The sequence below is a fragment of the Heterodontus francisci genome, chromosome 16 (genome assembly GCF_036365525.1).
Source record: "Heterodontus francisci isolate sHetFra1 chromosome 16, sHetFra1.hap1, whole genome shotgun sequence".
In the NCBI taxonomy this organism is placed as follows: Eukaryota; Metazoa; Chordata; class Chondrichthyes; order Heterodontiformes; family Heterodontidae; genus Heterodontus; species Heterodontus francisci.
In genome coordinates this window covers 90,553,027-90,576,491 of record NC_090386.1, presented here as the reverse complement: position 1 = coordinate 90,576,491, position 23,465 = coordinate 90,553,027, and the positions used below count along the sequence as shown (strand labels likewise).

The following is a 23,465-nucleotide window of genomic DNA, read 5'->3' as shown; positions in this document are numbered from 1 at the left end:
TAAGACCTTTAGTTTTGGTCTCCCCTGCAAGTGGAAACATTTTCTCTGCATTTACCTCATCAAACCCTCTCAAAATCTTAAATACTTGTATCCAATCACCCCCATCAGTCTTCTCTTTTCTGGAGAAAAGAGCCACAGCCTGTTCAATCGTTCCTGACAGGGATAACCTTTCAGTTCAGTTGTCAATAAACATTACAGATCTCATGGTATTTTGGAATCCTGTGGAATTTTTGCGAAGAGCCTGTACATCAACATATGTTCAGTGAGTCACTCCAAAGACCATTTCAAAGGTCAGCTCTAGCATGAAAACCCATTGCATTTTAAGCCTGGAAATAACTTTTCCCTTCCACAAACACACAGAGTAGACTCCAATTTGAATTTAATTAAATGTTTTAAAATGGAGCTGGACATATATCTCATTAAGAAAGAGACTGAACATTATAAGGAGAACTCTCAGTAGATGCAGGGCACAAATGGGCAAGAAATTCAACAACAATTTACCCCTTTCTCTGGGCATTAAATGAACGATGCAAGTGGGTTACATTTCAGGTGTCATCAACGGTGCCATCAAGCGGCACTTACTTAGCAATAACCTGCTCAGTGATGCTCAGTTTGGGTTCCACCAGGGCCACTCAGCTCCTGACCTCATTACAGCCTTGGTTCAAACATGGATAAAAGAGCTGAACTCAAGAGGTGAGGTGGGAGTGACTGCCCTTGACATCAAGGCAGCATTTGACCGGGTATGGCATCAAGGAGCCCTGGCAAAACTGAGGTCAATGGGAATCAGGGGGAAAACCCTCTGCTGGCTGGAGTCATACCAGCACAAAGGAAGATGGTTGTGGTTGTTGGAGGTCAATCATCTGAGCTCCAGGACATCACTGCAGGAGTTCCTCAGGGTAGTGTCCTAGGCCCAACCATCTTCAGCTGCTTCATCAATGACCTTCCTTCAATCATAAGGTCAGAAGTGGGGATGTTCGCTGATGATTGCACAATGTTCAGCACCATTCGTGACTCCTCAGATACAGAAGCAGCCAACGAAGAAATGCAGCAAGACTTGGACAATATCCAGGCTTGGGCTGATAAGTGGCAAGTAACATTCACGCCACACAAGTGCCAGGCAATAACCATCTCCAACAAGAGAGAATCTAACCATCTCCCCTTGACATTCAACGGCATTACCATCGTTGAATCCCCCACTATCAACATCCTAGGGGCTACCATTGACCAGAAACTGAACTGGAGTAGCCATATAAATACTGTGGCTACAAGAGAGGTCAGAGGCTAGGAATCCTGCGGCGAGTAACTCACTTCCTGACTCCCCAAAGCCTGTCCACCACCTACAAGGCACAAGTCAGGAGTGTGATGTAATACTCTCCACTTGCCTGGATGGGTGCAGCTCCAACAACACTCAAGAAGCTCGACACCATCCAGGACAAAGCAGCCCGCTTGATTGGCACCCAATCCACCTTCAACATTCACTCCCTCCACCACTGACGCACAGTGGCAGCAGTGTGTACTATCTACAAGATGCGCTGCAGAATGCACCAAGGCTCCTTAGACAGCACCTTCCAAACCCGCGACCTCTACCAACTAGAAGGACAAGGGCTGCAGATGCATGGGAACACCACCACCTGCAAGTTCCCCTCCAAGTCACACACCATCCTGACTTGGAACTATCGCTGTTCCTTCACTGTCGCTGGGTCAAAATCCTCGAACTCCCTTCCTAATAGCACAGTGGGTGTACTTACCCCACATGGATTGCAGAGGTTCAAGAAGGCAGCTCACCATCACCTTCTCTAGGGCAATTAGGGATGGGCAATAAATGCTGGCCTGGCCAGCGATGCCTACATCCGATGAATGAATAAAAAAAAAAAATGTCTTGGTAACTTTCAAAAGGGAAGTGAATAGATATTTGAAGGGGAAAAAATTACAGGGTTATGGGGAAGAGCAGGGGTGTGGGATTAGTTGGATAGATCTTTCAGATGGCCGACTCAGGTACAAGGGTTGAATGGCCTCCTTCAGTGCTGTGTATGCTTTGCTACGACCAGGTGAGAATGGGGTCTAGGGGTTCCCTCTCAGTCTTTACCTGGTTTAACCATAACAGGGTTTAATTTTAAAAACATCCGTGTTTTTAGCTCCCCCTTCAGTGAATCCCTGTTCACTGCTCTCCAATTGTAAGGCAAAGAAATTAACCAGACAGGTTTTCTTAGATTTAAACAAGAAAGGTGGAAGTTTATTAACCTTAAATCTCAAATTCGGTTAACGACTATGAATACACGACATGACCAAGCTAGCATCCATATGCGAAAAACACACACGCAGATAGAGACAGAGAAGTAGAAAGAACAAAGGGGAAAAAGTTTGAGGCAATAGCTGGGATTTACTTACTGTGCTTTGAATTCGAGGTAGGGTCTTTGATTGAAGGTAACTCTTGCCATTTCTTTGGGGCCCAGTGCATGCTTTAAAACTTGTTTTGATGTCAGAGTCTTTCCTCTCTTGAGATTTAAGTGACTTCAGTGGATCTGGAGATTCGTGAGAGAGAGAGCTAGCCAGGAGAGAAGCTCTCTTCTTCCAAGTTCAGTTGCAATCTGACTCAAACTGTCCTTTCAGCAGTTCAGACAAAACCTGGGCCAGCAGGTTAGTCATGTGACTAGCTGTTTTAACAAACTCTGGCATTTATGGATTCTCCATTTTAGCAGATACCCTGGAATGCTGGCTTTCTTACACATTCAATGTCTGGTGATCAAAATCCATTTGGGTTAATTGGATCAGGGAGCCATTCTATTCTCTCCAGACACTGTCTCTTAGTATGCAAATGTTTTATAGCCACTGCTGATCTCTTTAGACAAGTCATTCCTTCATTCCAGTAACAGTTTAAAATTAATGTTCATATGGCAAAATTAATATGCCTCATTGTTGGCAGGTGGGGTCTTCATGACAGTTTCTATGGAAGTTACGCTTGAATTTGCTTCCTCCACCTGTTCCGGCAGTGCATTCCAGATCGTAACAACTTGCTGTGTAAAAAAACTCTTCTCATTTCCCCTCTGGTTCTTTAGCTAATTACCTTCAATCAGTATCCTCTGGTTGCAGTCATGATCTAATTGAATGGCAGATGAGGGTCAAGAGCTGAAATTCTGACTCCTGAGCCCTCCTGCCAGTGGAAACAGTTTCAGCCTATTTACTCTATCAAAGCCCCCTCATAATTTTAAACACCTCCATTAAATCGCCCCATAACCTTCTGTGCTCTTGAGAACAATCCCAGCTTCTCTAATCTCTTCATTTAATGAACAGTGATCCTCTGTCATGTGTGTCAGAATGTGGCTAACTGAAAAATGGCACTGAAAAACTTTCCAAGAAGCCTTGCAGTGGAAATTAAGACAAGCAGCTCACTCCATCTTTCAATGAGGCTGGTTTTAATTGGAAATTAATTGATCCTGGTTAATTATTTCTATTTAAGGCAGCTGTTAGCTTAGCCATTAACTGATGAAGTAAATACAGTACAATCAAAGTTTCAGCGTCACTTTGCCAGTGATCTACTCACTAATTTACTAAAAAGTTATGTATCTTTATTTTTCTGAATGCAATGTCCTTTCTCTATTTCCCCTCTATCCTGTTTCAATTAGGAAGGCAAACAGCATAGGCTATGAGTTTCTAATTGACTATCATTGCTACAGTTCCACTTTCTTTTCCTCCTTCTTCTTCATTCCAAAATCATCACAGTCATTCAAAGTTCCGTTAGTGGCCTGGCCAAGAGCAAATACAACTATTTACCAGGGCTGTGGCTGATGTAAATGATTATTGAAGCAACATTGAACTGATGACTTGTGTTTATATTATTTTTACGTTACTGGGTTCCAAAATATCAGCCCCGTTAAAATCCAAAGGGGTGAATTTTCTTGGGGTATTCTGTTTCATCTTGCTTTGGGAAGAGGAGCACCCACATGCGTGTGTGCCAGGCAAAGCTTTTGCCCACAGATGAATGTGCAAGAATACCAAACGATGAGGACTGAACACCCCAGAGCTGCTTGGCAATCCTCCATAAGCTGTCCTCCTTTTCTTCCAAAGACAGGGGAATTCCCATTGTGAAACTCATTAATTTCATTAATGGTGTTGGGGGTTTGGGGGCGTTGAACAGTTGTTACAAAGACAGGGTGAGATTTTAACTCGCTCAAATGCCAGCTCAAAGGTCAATGTCACTCAGTGTCAGCAGTGGGTATCACTCCTGCTTCTAAGTCACAAGATCCTAGGTTTAAGTCCCACTCCAGCTCTTGAGCATAAAAATCAAGGCGACACTCCAGTGCAGTACTGAGGGAGTGTTGCTCTATCAAAGATGCTGGGGCTAATTTTACAGACCCCTTGACACCGGGGGTCGGGACGGGAGGCCGGAACATGCCTCCGGGAGAGGACCGCCATGGGCCTTGACGTCGGGAAGGCCCAACCCCAGCAGGCTGGCGGCGGGGCGGCCTTGTGGTAGTCCCTCTGCCGCTTGTCAGTAGGCTCAAAATTTAAATATGTTACTTTATTTAAAGTATTGAATTTAAAACTTAGCCGCTCCCGCCGTCGGTCCCGGTGTGATGTTCGAGCCGGTGGCCGGCACTCCCGCGCCTTCCAATCTCCATCTGGAGATCCGATGTGGGACACTGTTGGGGAGGGGGGAGCAGGTAGGTATTTCATTGCGGGGTGGGGGGGAGCGGGGTCAAAGCAATCCAATTGGTCTAAAGGATGGTGGGAAGGGGTTGAAATGAAAAGTTCATAAGCTTTGTGTGGGGGGGATGATCAGGTATGGAAGTTAAGTATTTTGTGGGGGGACGGGGGCAAGGAATGTACTGTAGGGTCATTGGGGAGATGGAAACGGGGCTAGAAACATTATGTTAATTTTTTCAATAAAATGTAAGAAGCCGATAACTTTAAATATCTAATCGAAATTGAAGGGTTCGAAGCCCTTTAAAAAGTGGTGTGACTCCTGCGCAATGGCGCTTGACGCTGTCGCTGGGGACGAACCGGCAGCCTCCTGAACATCATCGGGGGGCGGTCCACCCCAGCCATGTAACTGAGCCATCGTGTTTAATATCGTGGCGGCTCCGCGGAGTAGATAGAGCCTGTGTTTGCGGGCAACATAAAATTCAGCCCACTGTCTTTTGGAAGAGACACTAAACCGAAGCCTGCTTGCTTTCTCAGGTGGATGTAAAAGATCTAATGGTGCTATTTTGAAGAAGAACTGGTGACCTGGCCAATATTTATCCCTCAATCAACATTCAACAAAAACATATCACCTGGTTCATATGTATTGGGAGCTTGCTGTGCACAAATTGACCACCACGGTTCCTACATTACAACAGCGACTATGCTTCAAAGTACCTCATTGGCTGAGAAGTGCTTTGAGAGGACAGCAGTCATGAAAGGCGCTATATAAATGCCAGTCTTTTATTTTTTTAAATCCTATTCGCTTGCACAGTTAAAATCAGGCCATTGGGTCTCTGGAGTGAGGTTTAGAATATGCAACCTTCTGACTCACAGATGAAAGTGTTACCAACTGAGTCACAGCTAGCACCCATGTGAATTAACTAACTCAAACGATAAATAAATTGAATCTGTCTTCAACACACGATGGCTGGATTCTCAAATAAACGCGAGGGAGGGCAAGAGAATTGGAAGTTAATGAGTTAATGAGCTAATGGACACTAGGAACAAACATCAGTACAACATGAGGAAAGCTTAAAAAAACTTTATTTCTGTATTTTAGAGAGAAACGATTTTGCTGTTTTAATGGCTTAGGAACATAAGAACAGGAGGAGGCCATTCAGCCCCTTGAGCCTGTTCCTCCATTCAGTGAGAGCAAGGCTGATCTGCAAACTAACTCGATATACCCACCTTTGCCCCATATCCCTTAATACCTTTGGTTAACAAAAATCTATCAATATCAGATTTAAAATTTACTATTGATCTAGTATCAATTACAATTTGCAGTAAAGAGTTCCAAACTTCGACCACCCTTTGTGTGTATTGATGTGTTTCCTAATTTCACTCCAGCTAAGATTTGATAACTTCAACGTAAATTTAGATCGAGCACCAAAGAGCCATGAATATTTGGAATCACCTGTCAGTCGGAGATGGAGCCTTTGGAGGTGATCAGTCACGTAACATCCTGGGAGAATGAGAAAATTACGGGAACGCACAAGCCCCAGAAACCTGTTCGTTCTAACATTAACGCACTCGCTTTGTGTCAGTCCTCAGGATGAGTGCCCATCTTTGCATTGAAGAGAGCAGCACTTACGTCTATCATACTACAATGGAGATGTGTCGACCTGAAAATGGCCAGCTGCAGTTTTTCTATTTTTCTGAGAGTCAGAAGGGGGGAACAAAATGAAAGCAAACGGGAGAGACGAGAAAAATAGCAACTGCCTGACTGATGGAAAACAAATAATGCATGTCTTGCTGCTCCGAGTGGGGAGACAGATGGGCTATTGATGTGTTTCCATGACGGTAAAATGATTCAGGCGAACACTCGATTTGTTTGGGGGGGCGGGGGTGGGTGGGGGAGATGCTGGGGGGTGGGGGGAGTGGGGAGAAGAGGCAAGAACTCAGGAAATGTTCATGAAGCCAACCTGATGTTAACAAGTAAATGCTATGTTAGGTGTTAAGGGCAGGAATAAGAACAAAATCTTCTGAATTCAAATAAGAGGACGTGACAGGTGGATTTTTTTCTCTCTCTGTTTCATTCTGGTAGGTTGAAGACAGCCAGGCCTGGGCGTATTTGCGTCTTATGTATTATGGTGGCATTTATCTTTCAGACTATCTTGCTCTCAGAAATTGCTGGCTGCCAGTAACAGACATGCATGAGTAGGATGTAATCCAATGGGGGATCATCTTTTACATTGAGATTCAACGTCATTCACAGTCTTGATATTTACCCAGAGATAAGTAAATTGCATCCTGATTTTAGGCAGTTGCCAAGATGGGAAAACAAAGAGAAAGCTCCCTGAAGAAATAGAAAGGAGAAAGGTTGGGGGCTGGGGAAGGTGGGATGAGGGGGCGGGAGGGGGAACGCTATGCAAAGAACAGGGAAGCGAGAAGGTTTGGGGCACACACAGCCAGCAAGCACTGAGATTCAGTGCCAAATGCTAACCAGTGCTGAGAAATTAATCTCTTCATACATCAACTTGGCAGGTGATACACATACTCTGGGGTTAAAGTTTACCAGCGAGAGCATGATTGGTCAAAGGCCACTAACTATAACTTGAATTGATGGGCTGCTTCATTGATTTGAACACTTTTTTGAGGATGATTTAGGGTTCATGTACCAGAATATGGAAGCTGTAATTTTGAGTAAGGCAGACCAGTTAACAACAAAATAAGGACCACTCTAAGATATAGATAGTTAACCTGCCTCACCATGGAATGTGAGCAGGTTGGTAATGTGAATGATGGTTTTTCCCTGACCAGAAGCCAGGAGTTTTGAGTCTGGTGTGTTGCTCAAGTGAATATACCTGTGTGCTTCCTGCCCTGTGTGACTTCTCACCACCGTCCCGTACACCCCACCCACCCCAACCAAATCGACAGTGTGCTTGAGTCATTTTACCAACATGTAGATACGTCAATAGCCCATCTGTCTCCCCACTCGGAGCAGCAAGACATGCATTATTTGTTCTCCATCAGTCAAGCAGTTTATATTTTGCTTCCAGTTCTCCAGTGCTATGTCTCTTATGTTAACCTGCCTGTCTACCTCAGGCCCCTTGATGGTAGTATCTCTTGAGTGAATCTGCCTGTATTTCCAGTGCTGTTTTTCTCTTGAGTAAAGTCTGCCTGTGTGTTTTAGGTCTCAGAGCATTCTGTACCATTCACATGAGTCAGTCAGTTTGCTGGGCTTCCAGTCAATGGAGACTGCTTGTCTCTCAGATCTGTTAGTGTGGTTTAAATTGTAACAGCAGCATTTCACTCAAGGATATCTGTGGGATTCCATCACCAGAGGAGTTTTTATATTGAGGTACATACAGCACAGAAACAGGCCATTCAGCCCAACCATCCATGCTGGCATTTACGCACTACCCAACCCTCCTCCCAGCCTTTCTCATCTAACTCTATCAGCATAACACTCTATTCCCTTCTCCCTCATATGCTTATCTAGCCTCCCCTTAAATGCATCTACACTATCCATCTTTTCCATTTCCTGTGGTAGCGAGTTCCACATTCTCACCACTCTCTAGATAAAGAAGTTGCTTCTGAATTCCTATTTTTTTATATTCGTTCATGGGATGTAGGCATCACTGGCTAGGGCAGCATTTGTTGCCCATCCCTAATTGCCCTTGAGAAGGTGGTGGTGAGCTGCCTTTTTGAACCGCTTCAGTCCACGTGGGGTAGGTACACCTACAGTGCTGTTAGGAAGGGAGTTCCAGGATTTTGACCCAGCGATAGTGAAGGAACGGCGATATAGTTCCAAGTCTGGATGGTGTGTGGCTTGGAGGGGAACTTGCAGGTGGTCATGGTCCCATGCATCGGCTGCTCTTGTCCTTCTAGGTGGTAGAGGTCGTGGGTTTGGAAGGTGCTGTCGAAGGAGCCTTGGTGCGTTGCTGCAGTGCATCTTGTAGGTGGTACACACTGCTGCCAATGTGCGTCGGTGGTGGAAGGGATGAATGTTGAAGGTGGTTGATGGGGTGCCAATCAAGTGGGCTGCTTTGTCCTGGATGGTGTCGAACTTCTTGAGTGTTGTTGGAGCTGCACCCATCCAGGCAAGTGAAAAGTATTCCATCACACTCCTGACTTGTGCCTTGTAGATGGTGGAAAGGCTTTGGGGAATCAGGATTGCTAGCCTCTGACCTGCTCTTATAGCCATGGTATTTATATGGCTACTCCAGTCCAGTTTCTGGTCAATGATAACCCCTAGGATGTTGATCGTGGGGAATTTAGTGATCGCAATGCCATTGAATGTCAAGGGAAGTTGGTTAGATTCTCTCTTGTTGGAGATGGTCATTGCTGGGCACTTTTGTGGCATGAATGTTACTTGCCACATATCAGCCCAAACCTGGATATTGTCCAGGTCTTGCTTCATTTCTACATGGACTGCTTCAGTATCTGAGGAGTTGCGAATGGTGCTGAACATTGTGCAATCATCAGCGAACATCCCCGCTTCTGACCTTATGATCGAAGAAAGGTCATTGATGGAGCAGCTGATGATGGTTGGGCCTAGGACACTACCCTGAGGAACTCCTGCAGTGATGTCATGGAGCTGAGATGATTGACCTCCAACAACCACAACCTTCTTTCTTTGTGCTAGGTACAACTCCAATCAGCGGAGGGTTTCCCCCCTGATTCCCATTGACTCCAGTTTTGCTAAGGCTCCTTGATGCCATACTCGGTCAAATGCTGCCTTGATGTCAAGGGCAGTCACACTCACCTCACCTCTTGAGTTCAGCTCTTTTGTCCATGTTTGAACCAATGTCCTGTGTTGTAGCCTCACCAGGTTGACACCTAATTTTGAGATATGCCTAGTGCTGCTCCTGGCATGCCCTCCTGCACTCTTCATTGAACCAGGGTTGATCCCTTGGCTTGATGGTAATGGGAGAATGGGGGATATGCTGTTCCATGAGGTTACAGATTGTGGTTGAGTACAATTCTACTGCTGCTGATGGCCCACAGCGCCTCATAGACGACCAGTTTTGCCTTACTAGATCTGTTCAAAATCTATCCCATTTAGCACGGTGGTAGTGCCACACAACACGATGGAGGGTATCCTCAATGTAAAGGCGGGACCTCGTCTCCACAAGGACTGTGCGGTGGTCAATCCTACCAATACTGTCATGGACAGATGCACCTGCGACAGGCAGATTGGTGAGGAAAAGGTCAAGTATATTTTTCCCTCTTGTTGTTACCCTCACCACCTACCACAGACCCAGTTTAGCAGCTATGTCCTTTAGGGCTCGGCCAGCGCAGTCAGTAATGGTGCTACCGAGCCACTCTTAGTGATGGACATTGAAATCCCCCACTCAGAGTACATTCTGCGCCCTTACCACCCTCAGTGCTTCCTCCAAGTGGTGTTCAACATGGAGGAGTACTGACTCATCAGCTGAGGGAGGGCGGTAGGTGGTAATCAGCAGGAGGTTTCCTTGATCAAGTTTGACCTGATGCCATGAGACTTCATGGGGTCTGGAGTCGATGTTGAGGACTCCCAGGGCAACTCCCTCCCAAGTGTATACCACTGTGCTGCCACCTCTGCTGGGTCTGTCCTGTCGGTGGGACAGGACAGACCCAGGAATGGTGATGTCAGTGTCTGGGACATTGTAAGTTATGATTCGGTGAGTATGACTATGTCAGGCTGTTGCTTGACTGATCTGTGGGACAGCTCTCCCAACTTTGGCACAGATGTTAGTAAGGAGGACTTTGCTGGGTCGACAGGGCTGGGTTTGCCGTTGTTGTTTCCAGTGCCTAGGTCGATGCCGAATGGTCCATCCAGTTTAATTCGTTATTGACATTGTAGTCGTTAGATACAACTGAGTGGCTTGCTATGCCATTTCCGAGTCAACCACATTGCTGTGGATCTGGAGTCACATGTAGGCCAGACCAGGTAAAGACAGCAGATTTCCTTCCCTAAAGGGGATTAGTGAACCAGATGGGTTTTTATAAACAGTCGACAATAGTTTCATGGCCATCATTAGACTAGCTTTTTAATTCCTTCTGCCGTGGTGGAATTTGAACCCTTGTTCCCAGATCAATACCCTGAGCTTCTGGGTTATTAGTCCAGTGACAATACCACCATGCCACTGCCTTCCCTTTAATTTGGTTTCATGATGACTATCTTATATTGATGACCTCTAGTCTTTGCTTCCTCACAGTGGAAACATTTGCTTTATGTCTACTCTTATCAAAACCTTTCATAATCCCAAAGACTTCTGTTAGATCACCCCTCAGCCTTGGCTTTTCAAGGGTTCCCTTTAATTAGAAGATTAAGGGATGATCTAGCTGATGTTTTCAAGATGATTGAAGGATTTGAAAGGGTAAATAGAGAGAAATTATTTTCTCTGCTAGGAGAGTCCAGAACAAGGTTTAAAATTAGAGCTAGACCATACAGGGGTGATGTCAGGAAGCACTTCTTCACAAAAAGGGTAGTGGAAATTGTGATGTCCTTGGGTCTTCTCCTTTATTCTGACTTAGTTTCACTTTCTCTTTGCAAACATGTATATTCTACAACAGCCGCTAGAATACACAACGCACAATGTAATTGCAATTTCAAAATGATACAACACTGCAGAAATCTGGAACTCTCTTCCCCAAAACATTGTTGATATTAGGTGAATTGAAAACTGAGATTGCTGGATTTTTGTTGGGCATGAGTATTCAGACTTATAGAATCAAGGCGGGTTGATGGAGTTGAGATAAAGATCAGCTATCTTCTAATTGAATGGTGGACCGAACTCGTGGGGCTGAATGACATCCTCCTGCTAACATTTCTGATGTTCTTATGTTCTCATGTACTCCTGTCCCTACGACTTTCATTTGCAGAGGTTGCCTGCCGTGGGAGATAGCGATAGGCTTTAGTATTGAAAAGCCTCACCCTTAAATAGCAGATAGTTTGGAATCTCAGCAATTCATGTGTTACTCAAGTCCATTCTGGGTCTTAGCCCCAGCGATCGTAGGAAATAGGAGCAAGAATAGGCCATTCGTCCTGTCGAGCCTTCGCTGCTAAAGGGCTGCTACCCGACCCGAACCCGACGGGACCCAACCACATGCAGGGAAACTGAGTCTGCGCAGTGAGTGAGTGAGCGTCTCTATGACGTCATCACCCTCATGCTGCAGCTTCCGGCAGAATGGGAATCGGAAGGTAAGTAAAGGGAACATTGCGGTAGTTGGTTTGGGCTCGGATCGGGTCGGGTCGGCCTCGGGGGGAAAATGGAGGGACTCAGTCTGGGTCGGGCTTGGGTCCGATATGGTTCATTTGAGTTCGGGCCAGGTTTTTTTTGGTGACTTGAGCAGGCCTTTATTCTCTGCCATTTAAACAGATCATGGCTGATCATCTACCTCTACGCCATTTTCCCCACTATCCCCATATTCCTTGATGTCATTAGTATTCAGAAATCTATTGATTTCTGTCTTGAACATGCTCAATGATTGACCTTCCACAGCTCTCTGGGGTAGAGAATTCCACAGATTCACCACCCTCTGAGTGAAGAAATTCCTCCTCATCTCAGTCTTAACTGGCCTGCCCCTTATTCAGAAACTGTGTCCCCTGGTTCTAGACTCACCAGCCAGAGGAAACATCCTATCCACATCTATCCTGTCACGCCCTGTGAGAATTTTGTACATTTCAAGGCTGCTAGTGCCAATTGAGAGAAATTCTTGTGGCACTAGTTGGAGCATTGTATGCTGGAATCAGGGTCTTCCTCCTCAAGAGAGACAGACTGGCCATTTTATTGCTTTTGCCCATTTAAAGGAAGAACTTGCATTTATATAGCATCTTTCTCAACCTCAGGATGTCCCAAATCACCTCACAACTAATGACGTACCTTTGAAATGTAGTCACTGTTGTAATGTTGGAAACACGGCAGCCAATCTATGCACAGCAAGCTCCCACAACTCGTATTGTGAGTGTATATTTTTCAATTTGGTGTTCCCCTGAGGGCAAGATTTCTTTATATTCGTTCATGGGATGTGGGTGTTGCTGACTAGGTCAGCATTTAGTGCCCATTCCTAATTACCCTTTGAAGGGGGTGGTGAGCCGGCTTCTTGAACCACTGCAGTCCATGTGAGGTAGGTAGACCCACAGTGCTGTCAGGAAGGGAGTTGCAGGATTTTGATCCAGCGATAGTGAAGGAATGACAATATAGTTCCAAGCCAGGATGCTGTGTGACTTGGAGGATAACTTGCAGTTGATGTTGTTCCCATGCATCTGCAGCCCTTGTCCTTCTAGGTGGTAGAGGTCGCGGGTTTGGAAGGTGCTGTCTCAGGAGCCTTGGTGCGTTGCTGCAGTGCATCTTGTAGATGGTACACACTGCTGCCACTGTGCGTCGGTGTTGGAGGGAGTGAATGTTTGTGGATGGGGTGCCAATCAAGCAGATAATCTGTTGTTTAAGTGATGTTGATTGAGGGATAAATATTGTCCAGGACATAGGGGTGAACTCCCCTGGTCTTTTTCAAAGTAGTGTCATGGGATTTTTTACATCCACCTGAGAGAGCAAACAGGGCCTTGGTCCAAAAGGTAGTACCTTGCACTATAAATCTCCTCCTCAGTAATATCACTGGGGTGATAGCCTGGATTAAACACTCAGATCTCTGAAGTGGGAGTTTAACCCACAACATTCTGACTCATAGGTAACAGTGCTTTGCACTGAAACCTGCTGATACTTGGTAGGGGAGTAAGGTTCTGAGGGGGCTTGATAGGGGAGATACTGAAAAGATGTTTCCCCTTGTTGGGGAATCTAGAACTAGGGGGCACAATTTCAAAATAACAGGTCTCCCTTTTAAGATGGAGATGAGGAATTTCTTCTCTCAGAGGTTCATTAATTTTTGGAATTCTCCTCCCCAGTGGAGACTGGGTCATTGAATATATTCAAGGCTGAGTTAGAGAGATTTTTGATCTACAGGGGAGTCAAGGGTTATGGGGAACAGGCAGGAAAGTGGAGTTAAGGCAACAAGCAGATCAACCAGAGGGTGGTGGGGGCTTCTCTTGAGCAACACCCCAGTGGCGGACAAACTATGAATTTCCCGGGTGCATGGGGCAGGCTTGAGATGTGGTTGTGGTGGATTATGTACCCTTCAGACCCATGCCCTTCCACTGACTCTGGAACCTCCAGTGGGGTGAGCACTGGAAGGCACAGGCATAAACGCTGGGATCACGAGCAGATGACTTTCAGGACCGGGGTAGAGTCATCTAAACTTACAGCTCGGAAGGAGGCCATTCAGCCCATCTTACCTGTGCTGGCTCTTTGAAAAAGTAGCTGTGCTTAGTCCCACAACCCCTGCTTTTTGTCTGTAACCATGTAAGTTCCTCACCATCAATTACCTGTCTAACTCCCTTTTTAAATTATTTATGGAATCAGCTTCCACCACCTGTTCAGGCAGAACGTTCCAGATCCTGACAACTCTCTGAGTGTAAACAATCCTCCACATCTCCCCTCTAGATCTTCTGCCAATGATTTTAAATCTGTGACTTGCTACTGACCCGCTCACTCAGCGAGGGAGCAGCCTTTCTCTATCTTCTCAGTCAAAACCTCTCATCGCCTTGAAAGCCTCTATTAGATCACTTCCTAGCCTTCTTTGTTCCAAGGAGAACTGCCTCAACCTTCCCAACCACTCCTCATAACTGACGTCCCTCATCCTTTGTAACGTCCTGGGAAACCTCCTCTGTACTCTCGCTAAGATCTTTACCTCATTCTAACTTTCTATATATACTTTTAAAATATTCCCTATTCACTCACTCCCACACCCCAAGATTATCGACAACAAGAACTTGCATTTACATAGCATCTTTAATGTGGTAAAACAACCCAAGGCGCTTCACTGGAGTGTTACCAAACAAAGTTTGACACCAAGCAAAATAAGGAGATATTTGGGCAGCTTGACCAAAAGTTTGATAGATTTAAAGGAGCGTCTTCAAGAGGAAAGAGAGATTTGGTAGAGGAGAGGTTTTTAAGAGAATTCCAGAGCTCAGGGCCCAGGCCACTAAAGGCACGGCATTGTGGAAGGTCAAACCATCATTTTTCCCAATGTAGGGGCTAATTAAAATCATCCACTATTACCCCCCTTCTCCGTCTCCCTTCCGATTAGCTCCAACTGCAAACTGGTTTTTTACCCTGACTGCAACAGTTCTCAACTGATAATTCCTTGATCTTGGGTTCACAGTTTCCTGCTCGAATAAATGTGGTCTACCTTCATCTGAGATTACACCATTCATTTACACCATTATTATTCCCCCAGTCTTTCTCATTAGCCTCTAGTCTATTTCCCCTTGCCCCTTAAAGCACCTCTGTATAGAAATCATGGGCACTCGCAGCATTTAACTTAGTCTGTGTTAAGTATAATTAGATCTTCCTGTTCTTTCCACACCATCCTTTAAACTTCCTAGTCTACCAGGCAGTTTGTTATTGATTTTCAACCGCCTGGTTTCTCTAATACCTCACTTCCCTCACTATGAATATTTACCCTGGGGTTATATTTGCTTCACTATCAGTCTCCAGCTAATGCTATTCCTCCACTTGTCATTTACATATTTCCAATTGAATAATATAATTCAAGAAGCTGTAATGCCGTCTCAGGCTGCTGTTGTCATGGAGACCTCATAATAGAGGGTCGATAACAACAAACAGCCATGGCTCGGTTGAGGGTGCGGTGTTAGGGTAGTATTATCCACCTCAGAAGGTTGTGGGTTTAAGTCCCACTCCAAGAACTTGGGAACAAAATCTAGGCTGATGCTCCATTGCAGTACTGAGGGAGTGCTGCACCGTTGGAAATGCCGTCTTTTGGTTGAGGTGTCTATTTTCACCCAGAGGGTGTGCGGGTCTGGAACTCACTGCCTGAAAGGGTAGTTGAGGCAGAAACGCTCAAAAGGAGTCTGGATTTGCACCTCAAGTGCTGTAATCTGTAGGGCTATGGACCAAATGCTGGAAGGTAGGATTAGACTGGGTGGATTGTTTTTCGGCTGGCACAGACACGAGGGGCCAAGTGGCCTCTGTCCGTGCCTTAAACTTTCTATGATTCTATGATTTTCTATGATTCTATGTTAAACTGAGGCTCCATCTGTCCTCTCAGGTAGATGGGAAAACAAATCTCACAGTTATTTCCAAGAAGAGCGGGGGACTTATCTCCAATGTCCTGGAAGATACGCATCCCTCAAGCAAACTTAAAAAGCAAATTATCTGGTTGTTGTTTGTGGGAGCTTGCTGTGCACAAATTGGCTGCTGAGCTCCCCAATATGACTACACCTCAAATGTACTTCATTGTCTGTAAAGTGCTTTGGGGTAACTGAGCCACGGCTGAGACTATTTAGCTCAGCAAGGAGGCTGTGACTGAGGGAGGGCTTACTGCTCCTCTGATCTGCCTTGCTAAGTAACTCTGTGGCTTCATGAGGAATTAGAAGGAGAGTTTAATGGGCCAGGGGCAAGTGGGATGGAAGTTAGCCAGGGAGACATTCTGCTGTACCACTCCCCACAGCCCCCCATTCCTGCACCCTGCACACCCCTCCCCCACCACCCCCACACCCCCACTCCCCATGATCTGTCACTTTAATTATTTCCCACATCCAATCCAAGCTTTTGTGCTGGTACCTGCAGAGCAGGCAGCGCACCTGAGTCATGACTTCACTGGTGGAGAACTCGAGCTTCCTCACTTTACTCCCTTTTGGACACCTCTAAAAATGAAAGGGGAGGTTTGATAAGGTACACAAGGGCAAAAGCAATAGAAGCATAAGCTGATAGCGTTAGATGAGGTAAGGTGGGAGGAGGCTTGTGTGGAACATTAAGAACAGCAAGGAGCAGTTTGGCTGATCTGGCCTGTTTCTGTCTTGCAAATGCTAGGCAATGATGAAATCCCCTCCAGCTACTTGCCTTTCACTGGTGACTCAATATCTTTTCACTCAATTCCTCTTCATCTGTTTCTTGCATGGGAGTAACCTTTCCATTGAGGCAGAAACTTCTGGGTTGGGAGTTCACAAGTTTTGCACCAGCCAAGAGTGGGCCCAACAGAATTTTTTTCCCAGTTTTTGCCAGCGCAATATAGGCATGGCAGACTGAAAGGCAGAAGAAAACAAAATTAATTTGATTTGGTTGTGCAGTGCAACTTGCTTACCTGTTTATGTGTTTGCCTGTTATGCAGTTTACCTCATGTGCAGATACACCTTGCTAGCTCTTGCTACAGCTGATGGAGCATTATCAGTGTGTTGCTGTGTAACTAACTGGCGAGCTACGGAACAGGCCTGAAGGGCCAAATGGCATCCTAATGTCCCGAAGTAATTTGAACTAAAGCAGGCCTGATATAAAAACTAATATGAATGTGCTATAAGAGTTCTTACTTTTGAAAATAGAATACAATCCCTTGGTTACCACTCTGCAGAATAGATGTATATTACAACAAGGAAGTATAAATGTTAAAAAAAAGTCTCAAATTGTGACGGAAACCACACCTGCCAAATGGAAACATATTAATTTCAGCATATGGAACACTATTTGAACTTGTACTAGATATTGACCATAACTTGTTTAAAAATACCACAGAGCAGTGGCTGAAAACATGGCTGCACATTTGCATTCTGAGAGACAGTTGCCTAGAGTGACAATGAGAGTGCTCCCTGATTCAATTAGCCAGATGGGTTTTGTCAATAGTGATCAAAAGATATTGAGAATCATTGTCTGTGTAAGAGGCAGCATTCCATTCCCCTCCCCCACCCCACCCCCACCGACTGTGTCTGGTAATCTTTGAAGAATCAAAAACCCTTGCAGGCGATGTTGTGTCAAACAAAAAGCTGGTCACATGACTAACTTGCTGACCAACCTGGGAATTGATTGAATTGTGCATCACGGAAAAGTTTTTGGCAGACAGCAATTTTGAAGACCAAAGAGAAGCAAGGTCTCTCTCTCTCTCTCTCTCTCTTTGTCTCTCTCTCTCTGTCTCTCTCTTACACAAAGTTCCAGAGTCCCACGGAAGCAACTTAAGCCTCAAGACAGAAGACCCTGCAGCCTTCTGGTACCAGCGAAACAACTTTATAAATGTGCACTGGGCCCCAACGAGAACTGCAAGACTTAACTTCAATCAAAGACTTCACAGCCAAAACTAAAAAACAGTAACTGAATTCCATCTACTACTTCAAACCTTCCCCCTTTAATTCTTTCTCCTGCTCTGTATTTATTTATGTGTGTATTTATCACGTATGCATGCTAGCATGGTTGCGTTGGGTATTTTTAGTGGTTTTAACAGAGGCAGAGTGTTCGGGTTAATAAACTTATACCTTTCTTGTTTAAACCTGAGAAAACCTGTCTGATTGGTTCCTTTACAATTACAATTCGAGAGCAGTGAGCAAGGTCTCGCTGAGGGGAAGCTAAAAACAGTGTTTTAAAAGTTAAAACTTTTACGGCCAAACCAGGAAAGGGGAAAGAGAGAAGCCTGAGACCCCTTCCTCACCTGGTCATAACACAAAGCAATACTTTAAGATTCTCATCCTTGTTTTCGAGTCCCTCCATGGCCTCGCCCCTCCCTACTTCTAGAATCTCCTCCAGCCCAGATCCCTCTGAGATATCTATGCTCATCTAATTCTGGCCTCCTCAGCATCCTTGATTTTAATTGCTCCTCCATTGTTAGCCATTGTCTTCAATTGCCTAGGCCTCAAGCTCTGGAATTCCCTCCCTAAACCTCTCCACCTCTTCACCTCGCTCTCCTCCTTTAAGACACCCCTTAAAACCTACCTCTTTGGCCAAGCTTTTGGCCTTCTAACCCTAATATATACTTATATTGTTCGGTGCCAAATTTCGCTTTCTAACACTGCTGGGAAGCTTCTTGGGACGTGTTATGTTAACCGTGCTATATAAATGCAAGTTGTTGTTGTAGTTCAACATTCAGGATGGACCCATGTTACTTTACATGGAATTCATTAACACCAATTTGTTTGTCAATATGTTGCAGTGTAAGGGTGTAGAATGATGCATACGCAAATGAGAGAGTCTGACAGGATGCTATGTCACAAACTGTATTAGGAGTGCGTCGTATAGAACAGCCTCTGACATGACAGCAGCATTGAACCAGGAGTGAATAATCTCAGCATCCAGCCAGCTAACTCATCATCGGGTTTCTAAAGTGAAGTTATTAATGATTAAGTAGCCATAAAGATTTATCGTTTCACATATGCAAGCCATTAAGATTCGGGTTTTGAGAGTGAGAGTAGGAAATGTGTGGGATGTAATTGCACACATTACAGGAGCTTCCTTGTGGCTCTTTATCCTCCTATTTATCTATTCATTCATATATGTACCAGACATTGTCATTTGTTTCTCAGGGATAGTCATGCCAGTTGATTATGAACATCTATTGTATAGCAAGGTGATGTGTGCCACCATGCCATTTAATCATTCTGTTATATTCATCTGCATGAAAGACTATTCTTTCTACCTTGGCAAAGCTGTCTTGCAAACCAAAATCTTCAAAAAAACAATTTGGTATAATTTGGCCCAGTCACTGAGACCATTTAAGTAAACTTTGTAATAACGAAACTGGGATTGTTCTTAGAGTAGAGAAGTTTAAGGGGAGATTTAATCCAGGCATTCACAATTATCACAGAATCACAGAATCACAGAATAATATAGTGCAGAAGAGGCCCTTCAGCCCATTGAGTCTACACCGATGCATTAAAACACCTGACCTGTCTACCTAATCCCATTTGCCAGCACTTGGCCCATAGCCTTGAATGTTATGATGTGCCAAGTGCTCATCTAGGTACTTTTTAAAGGATGTGAGGCAACCTGCCTCTACCACCCTCCCAGGCAGTGCATTCCAGACCATCACCAACCTCTGGGTAAAAAAGTTCTTCCTCAAATCCCCCTTAAACCTCCTGCCCCTCACCTTGAACTTGTGTCCCCTCGTAACTGACGCTTCAACTAAGGAGAACTGCTGCTGCCTATCCACCCTGTCCATGCCCCTCATAATCTTGTACACCTCGATCAGGTCACCCCTCAGTCTTCTTATGAAGGGTTTTGATAGAGTAAATAAGGAGAAACTGTTTCCAGTGGCAGGAGGGTCAGTTACCAAAGGACACAGATTTAAGATAATTGGGAAAAGAACCAGAGGTGACATGAGGAGAATTGTTAATGTGCCGTGAGTTATTGTGATCTGGAATCCGCTGCCTGAAAGGATGGTGGGAGCAGATTCAATAGTAACTTTCAAAAGGGAATTGGATAAACACTTGAAAAGGCAAAATTGGCAGGTCTATGGGGAAAGAGCAGGGGAGTGAGACTAATTGGATAGATCTTTCAAAGAGCCAGCATATGCACGATGGGAAGAATGGCCTCCTCTGTGCTGTACAATTTGATGATTCTATAAAGATGGCCTTGAAGTGTTGCATTGATATATTACATCATGGGTGCACTTAAAAAACTTCACTAGGGAAACATTCCCATATCTCACTGGCAAATGATGGGCCGTTGAGCCTTTCAGATCAGAACTGTCCCCCATTCCGTCCCTGGTCTGTTTTAATGGATCTTAGCTGAGGCAGCAGAAGGGGCCTCAGTGTTCCTGGGCTAGTGTTGAGCAAAAGCCGTCAGCTGTGGCTCAATGTGAGCACTTTTTGCATTCGAGTCAGAAGGCTGTGCGTTCAAGACTCACTCCAGATACTTGAGTACATTTTCTAGCACTGAGGGAATGCTACACTATTGGAGGTGTCGTCTTTCAGATGAGATGTTAAACCAAGGCCGAAATTTAACCCTGCCCCTCCCGCCCCGCCCCGGGAGTGGGCTAGGAGACAGGCCGTGTGCGTAAAATCATGTGGGAGGTGTGGGGTGCTGTGCTTGTCGCCTACCCACTCCAGCTGCTATTTTATCAGTGGTGGAGGAGGTAATAAATGGCTCGCCCGCCCCAGGCCAATTGAAGACCTTAAGTGGCACTTTAAACCTGTGGAGACTGCCCAGTATTACCTGGCGGCTTCCTTGCGGGTTCCCTGCTCCCCAAGCAGCACGGGTCCCCCGCTAAAAGTATCCCCCTGCCCTGCTCTCTGAACCACACACCCCACGCTGGGGCCTGGCTGATAGTCCCCAGCAAGGCCCGATCCGCACTTACTTCTTTGAAGGGCGACGTCCATTGTCATCTTCTTGCTGGGTGCAGTCCCAGCAGTGGCCACCCAGTCCCGGTGCCCCCTCTGATTGGCTGGCAGCTCTTGGAGGCGGGATCTCCTGCCTCAGAGGGGTGGAAGCCCCGACAGTGGCCAATTAAGGGCCTGGGCCATGTAAAAAAAGCAGTGTGGCTTCCAGGCCTGGCGGAGGCGGGATGTCCCCCGTCTTTCCAGCCAGTGGGCGGGGCAACCGCCTCAATGTTAAATTCCAGCCCAAGGCCCTGACAGCCCCATCAAATGGAACTAAAAGATATCATGGCACTATTTTTAAGAAGAGCAGCGGGGGTGGGGGTGGGGCAGTGGTTCTCACCAGTGTCCTCACCTGGTCAATATTTATCCGGTCATCATCACATTGCTGCTTGTGAGAGCTTGGTGTGCTTCCTACATGACAGAGTTACGATGGTGACTACAGCACAGCATTACTTTGGGACATTCTGTGGGTCATGAAAGGTGGTGTATAAAAGCACGCTCGCTTTTCCTTTGTAATGCAAATATACTGGTAACCAAGGAACGAGGTAATTCTAACGTCCATGAGGTACAAATGATGCAGATGACATTTAGCATCAGGCAGAAGAACAGCTGACAATTCCGAGAGACGGCTGGGCTTGATATCCTGAACTACTCCACAGGGAGCGACGGGACGCTCAGATGGACGACCAGCCCTTGTCTCCCCAGCCAGTCATGGACACTTTGGTGCTTGATGTGGGAATGATATCACCAAACGGGTTAAGGGCATTGCTATGCGACAGGGTTACACCCTGGTGAGCAAGGGGAGGAGGGGGAAAAATAGGAAATAAATTGCAGAGAGGAAAAAGAACGTATTATTAACTTTAATGAATTTGCAGGGGAAAGCACAGCAACAGAGGTAAGCACACAGGAACAGAAATTCACTCAAATCCCCTTCCCGACTCATAAAATGTGGCTCTTAACCACTTGAGTTGCTGCTTGAGACGATTCTGATCGTGGTGAATGAATATATGCAAATTCCGGTTGGCACCAATGCTCATGGGACCTCCGCAAAGCAGCATAATTCATGAGGAGAAAATCATTGCTTGAGGGTTAATGAACAGCTTGTGATGGTCTCTAATTAACACATTAATCATCAGAGTAAAAGCCAGCAGAACTCTCCGTGCCGCAGCGAGGGAGAGCGTCATTCAAGTCATCAATCATGCGAATAAACGTCAAGGCAGCCTGGTCCTGTGGGACTGGCTCCGGCTGGAGTATCGCCTGCCCCAGTCTGTGGAGACTGGACTCTAGTCTCAGGCTGCCAGATGCTTCCGAAATGGAGAAACATCCTGCTCACATTTTACCAGAGATGTCCGCAGTACAGCTCAGCTTGTGCAGGCGATGTAGGCAAGGCTTTTCTTGCTGCAGCTCTGTGCAGCTATACAGCGTGTTTGAACAAACTATGACCTACTGTTAAAATTTAAGCAAGGTTTGTGTAGAAATGCATAGAATGTACAGTACCAAAACGGGCCATTCAATCCAACTGGTCCATGCTGCACTCGAGCCTCCACCCACCCTCATTATCTCACCCAATCAGGACAAACTTCTATTCCTTTCTCCCTTGTGTTTATCTTTCTGTCGCTCCCACCTTTGCGTCACAAGATTCTAGCCTGAAGTCCCACTCCAGGACTTGAACATAAAAATCAAGACTGACACCCCAGTGCAGTACCAAGGGTATACTGTGGTGTCAGAGGTGCTATCATTTGAATGAGATGTCAAACTGGGGCCCTGACTGCTCTCTCAGGTAGACATAAAAGATCCCATGGCATTATTTTGGAAAAGAGCAGGGGAGTTATTCCCAGTTTCCTGGCCAACGTTTATCCCTCAATCAACATCACCAAAACAGATTATCTGGTCATTTCTGTCTGTGGGAGCTTGCTCTGTGTAAATTGGCTGCTTTGAGACGTCCAGTGGTTGTGAAATGGTATAGAAATGCAATACTTTCTTTTTCCCCTTAATGGTATCTAAACTGGTTGCTGTAGTATAAGTGTCTGAAAGGGTTAATCTTGAGATAATGTAAAGAATACCACCCAACATGATGTAAGAGATCATGTGGGAGAGACTCGAGAACAGATAACAGTGTGGCTTTTGAAGGAGTCACACAGGCTAGTATGGAGTGTATATAGTTGTTATGAAATGAAGATTAATGTTTAACTATTATAGTCTAAGAACCTCTCTGGCTAGACTCAATATGGTGGCAGCATACAGAACCAAACATATAATATGGTGAAATGGGGTGAGAAGAAAAAGTTTGAAGCAACTACCATCCTACACCCAGAGAAGACAATTTAAGGCAACTAGCTGAACAGCGAAAAATAACTGCAGACCATAAGAGGCTGAGAGAAGCTACACAGAATGGAAGCTTGGTTGCTTACAAATCAATTCCATTGATCAGGTGAATTATAATGCTGACAGTTGAGGAATCATGGTAAAAAGCCTTTGAAGAGCTTAAAATAATTTCCTGAAGGCATCGGATTAGAGAAAAAAACTGGGGAAAACCCAATCCTTCACTCGGGCTAAACACAAGGGTGAAGAGCGGGAAACTTCTGAAAAGCTCATGAACTGCTGAAAAGCACGGGAAACCTCCAAACATAGCAGGGACACTCCATTAACACAGCCAAGCCTGAAGAAGATGAACAAATAACTTGCAGTTCTCAAAGAAAGGGGA

The 23,465-nt window shown here is 45.4% G+C and overlaps 1 long non-coding RNA gene across 3 annotated transcripts in view; it reads left to right on the top strand.

Annotated features, from left to right (window-relative positions):
- The window catches only part of LOC137378513 (uncharacterized), a 273,549-nt gene that overhangs the window by 63,987 nt on the left and 186,097 nt on the right, over nucleotides 1-23,465 (top strand). The gene's annotated exons all lie outside the window — the stretch shown is intronic.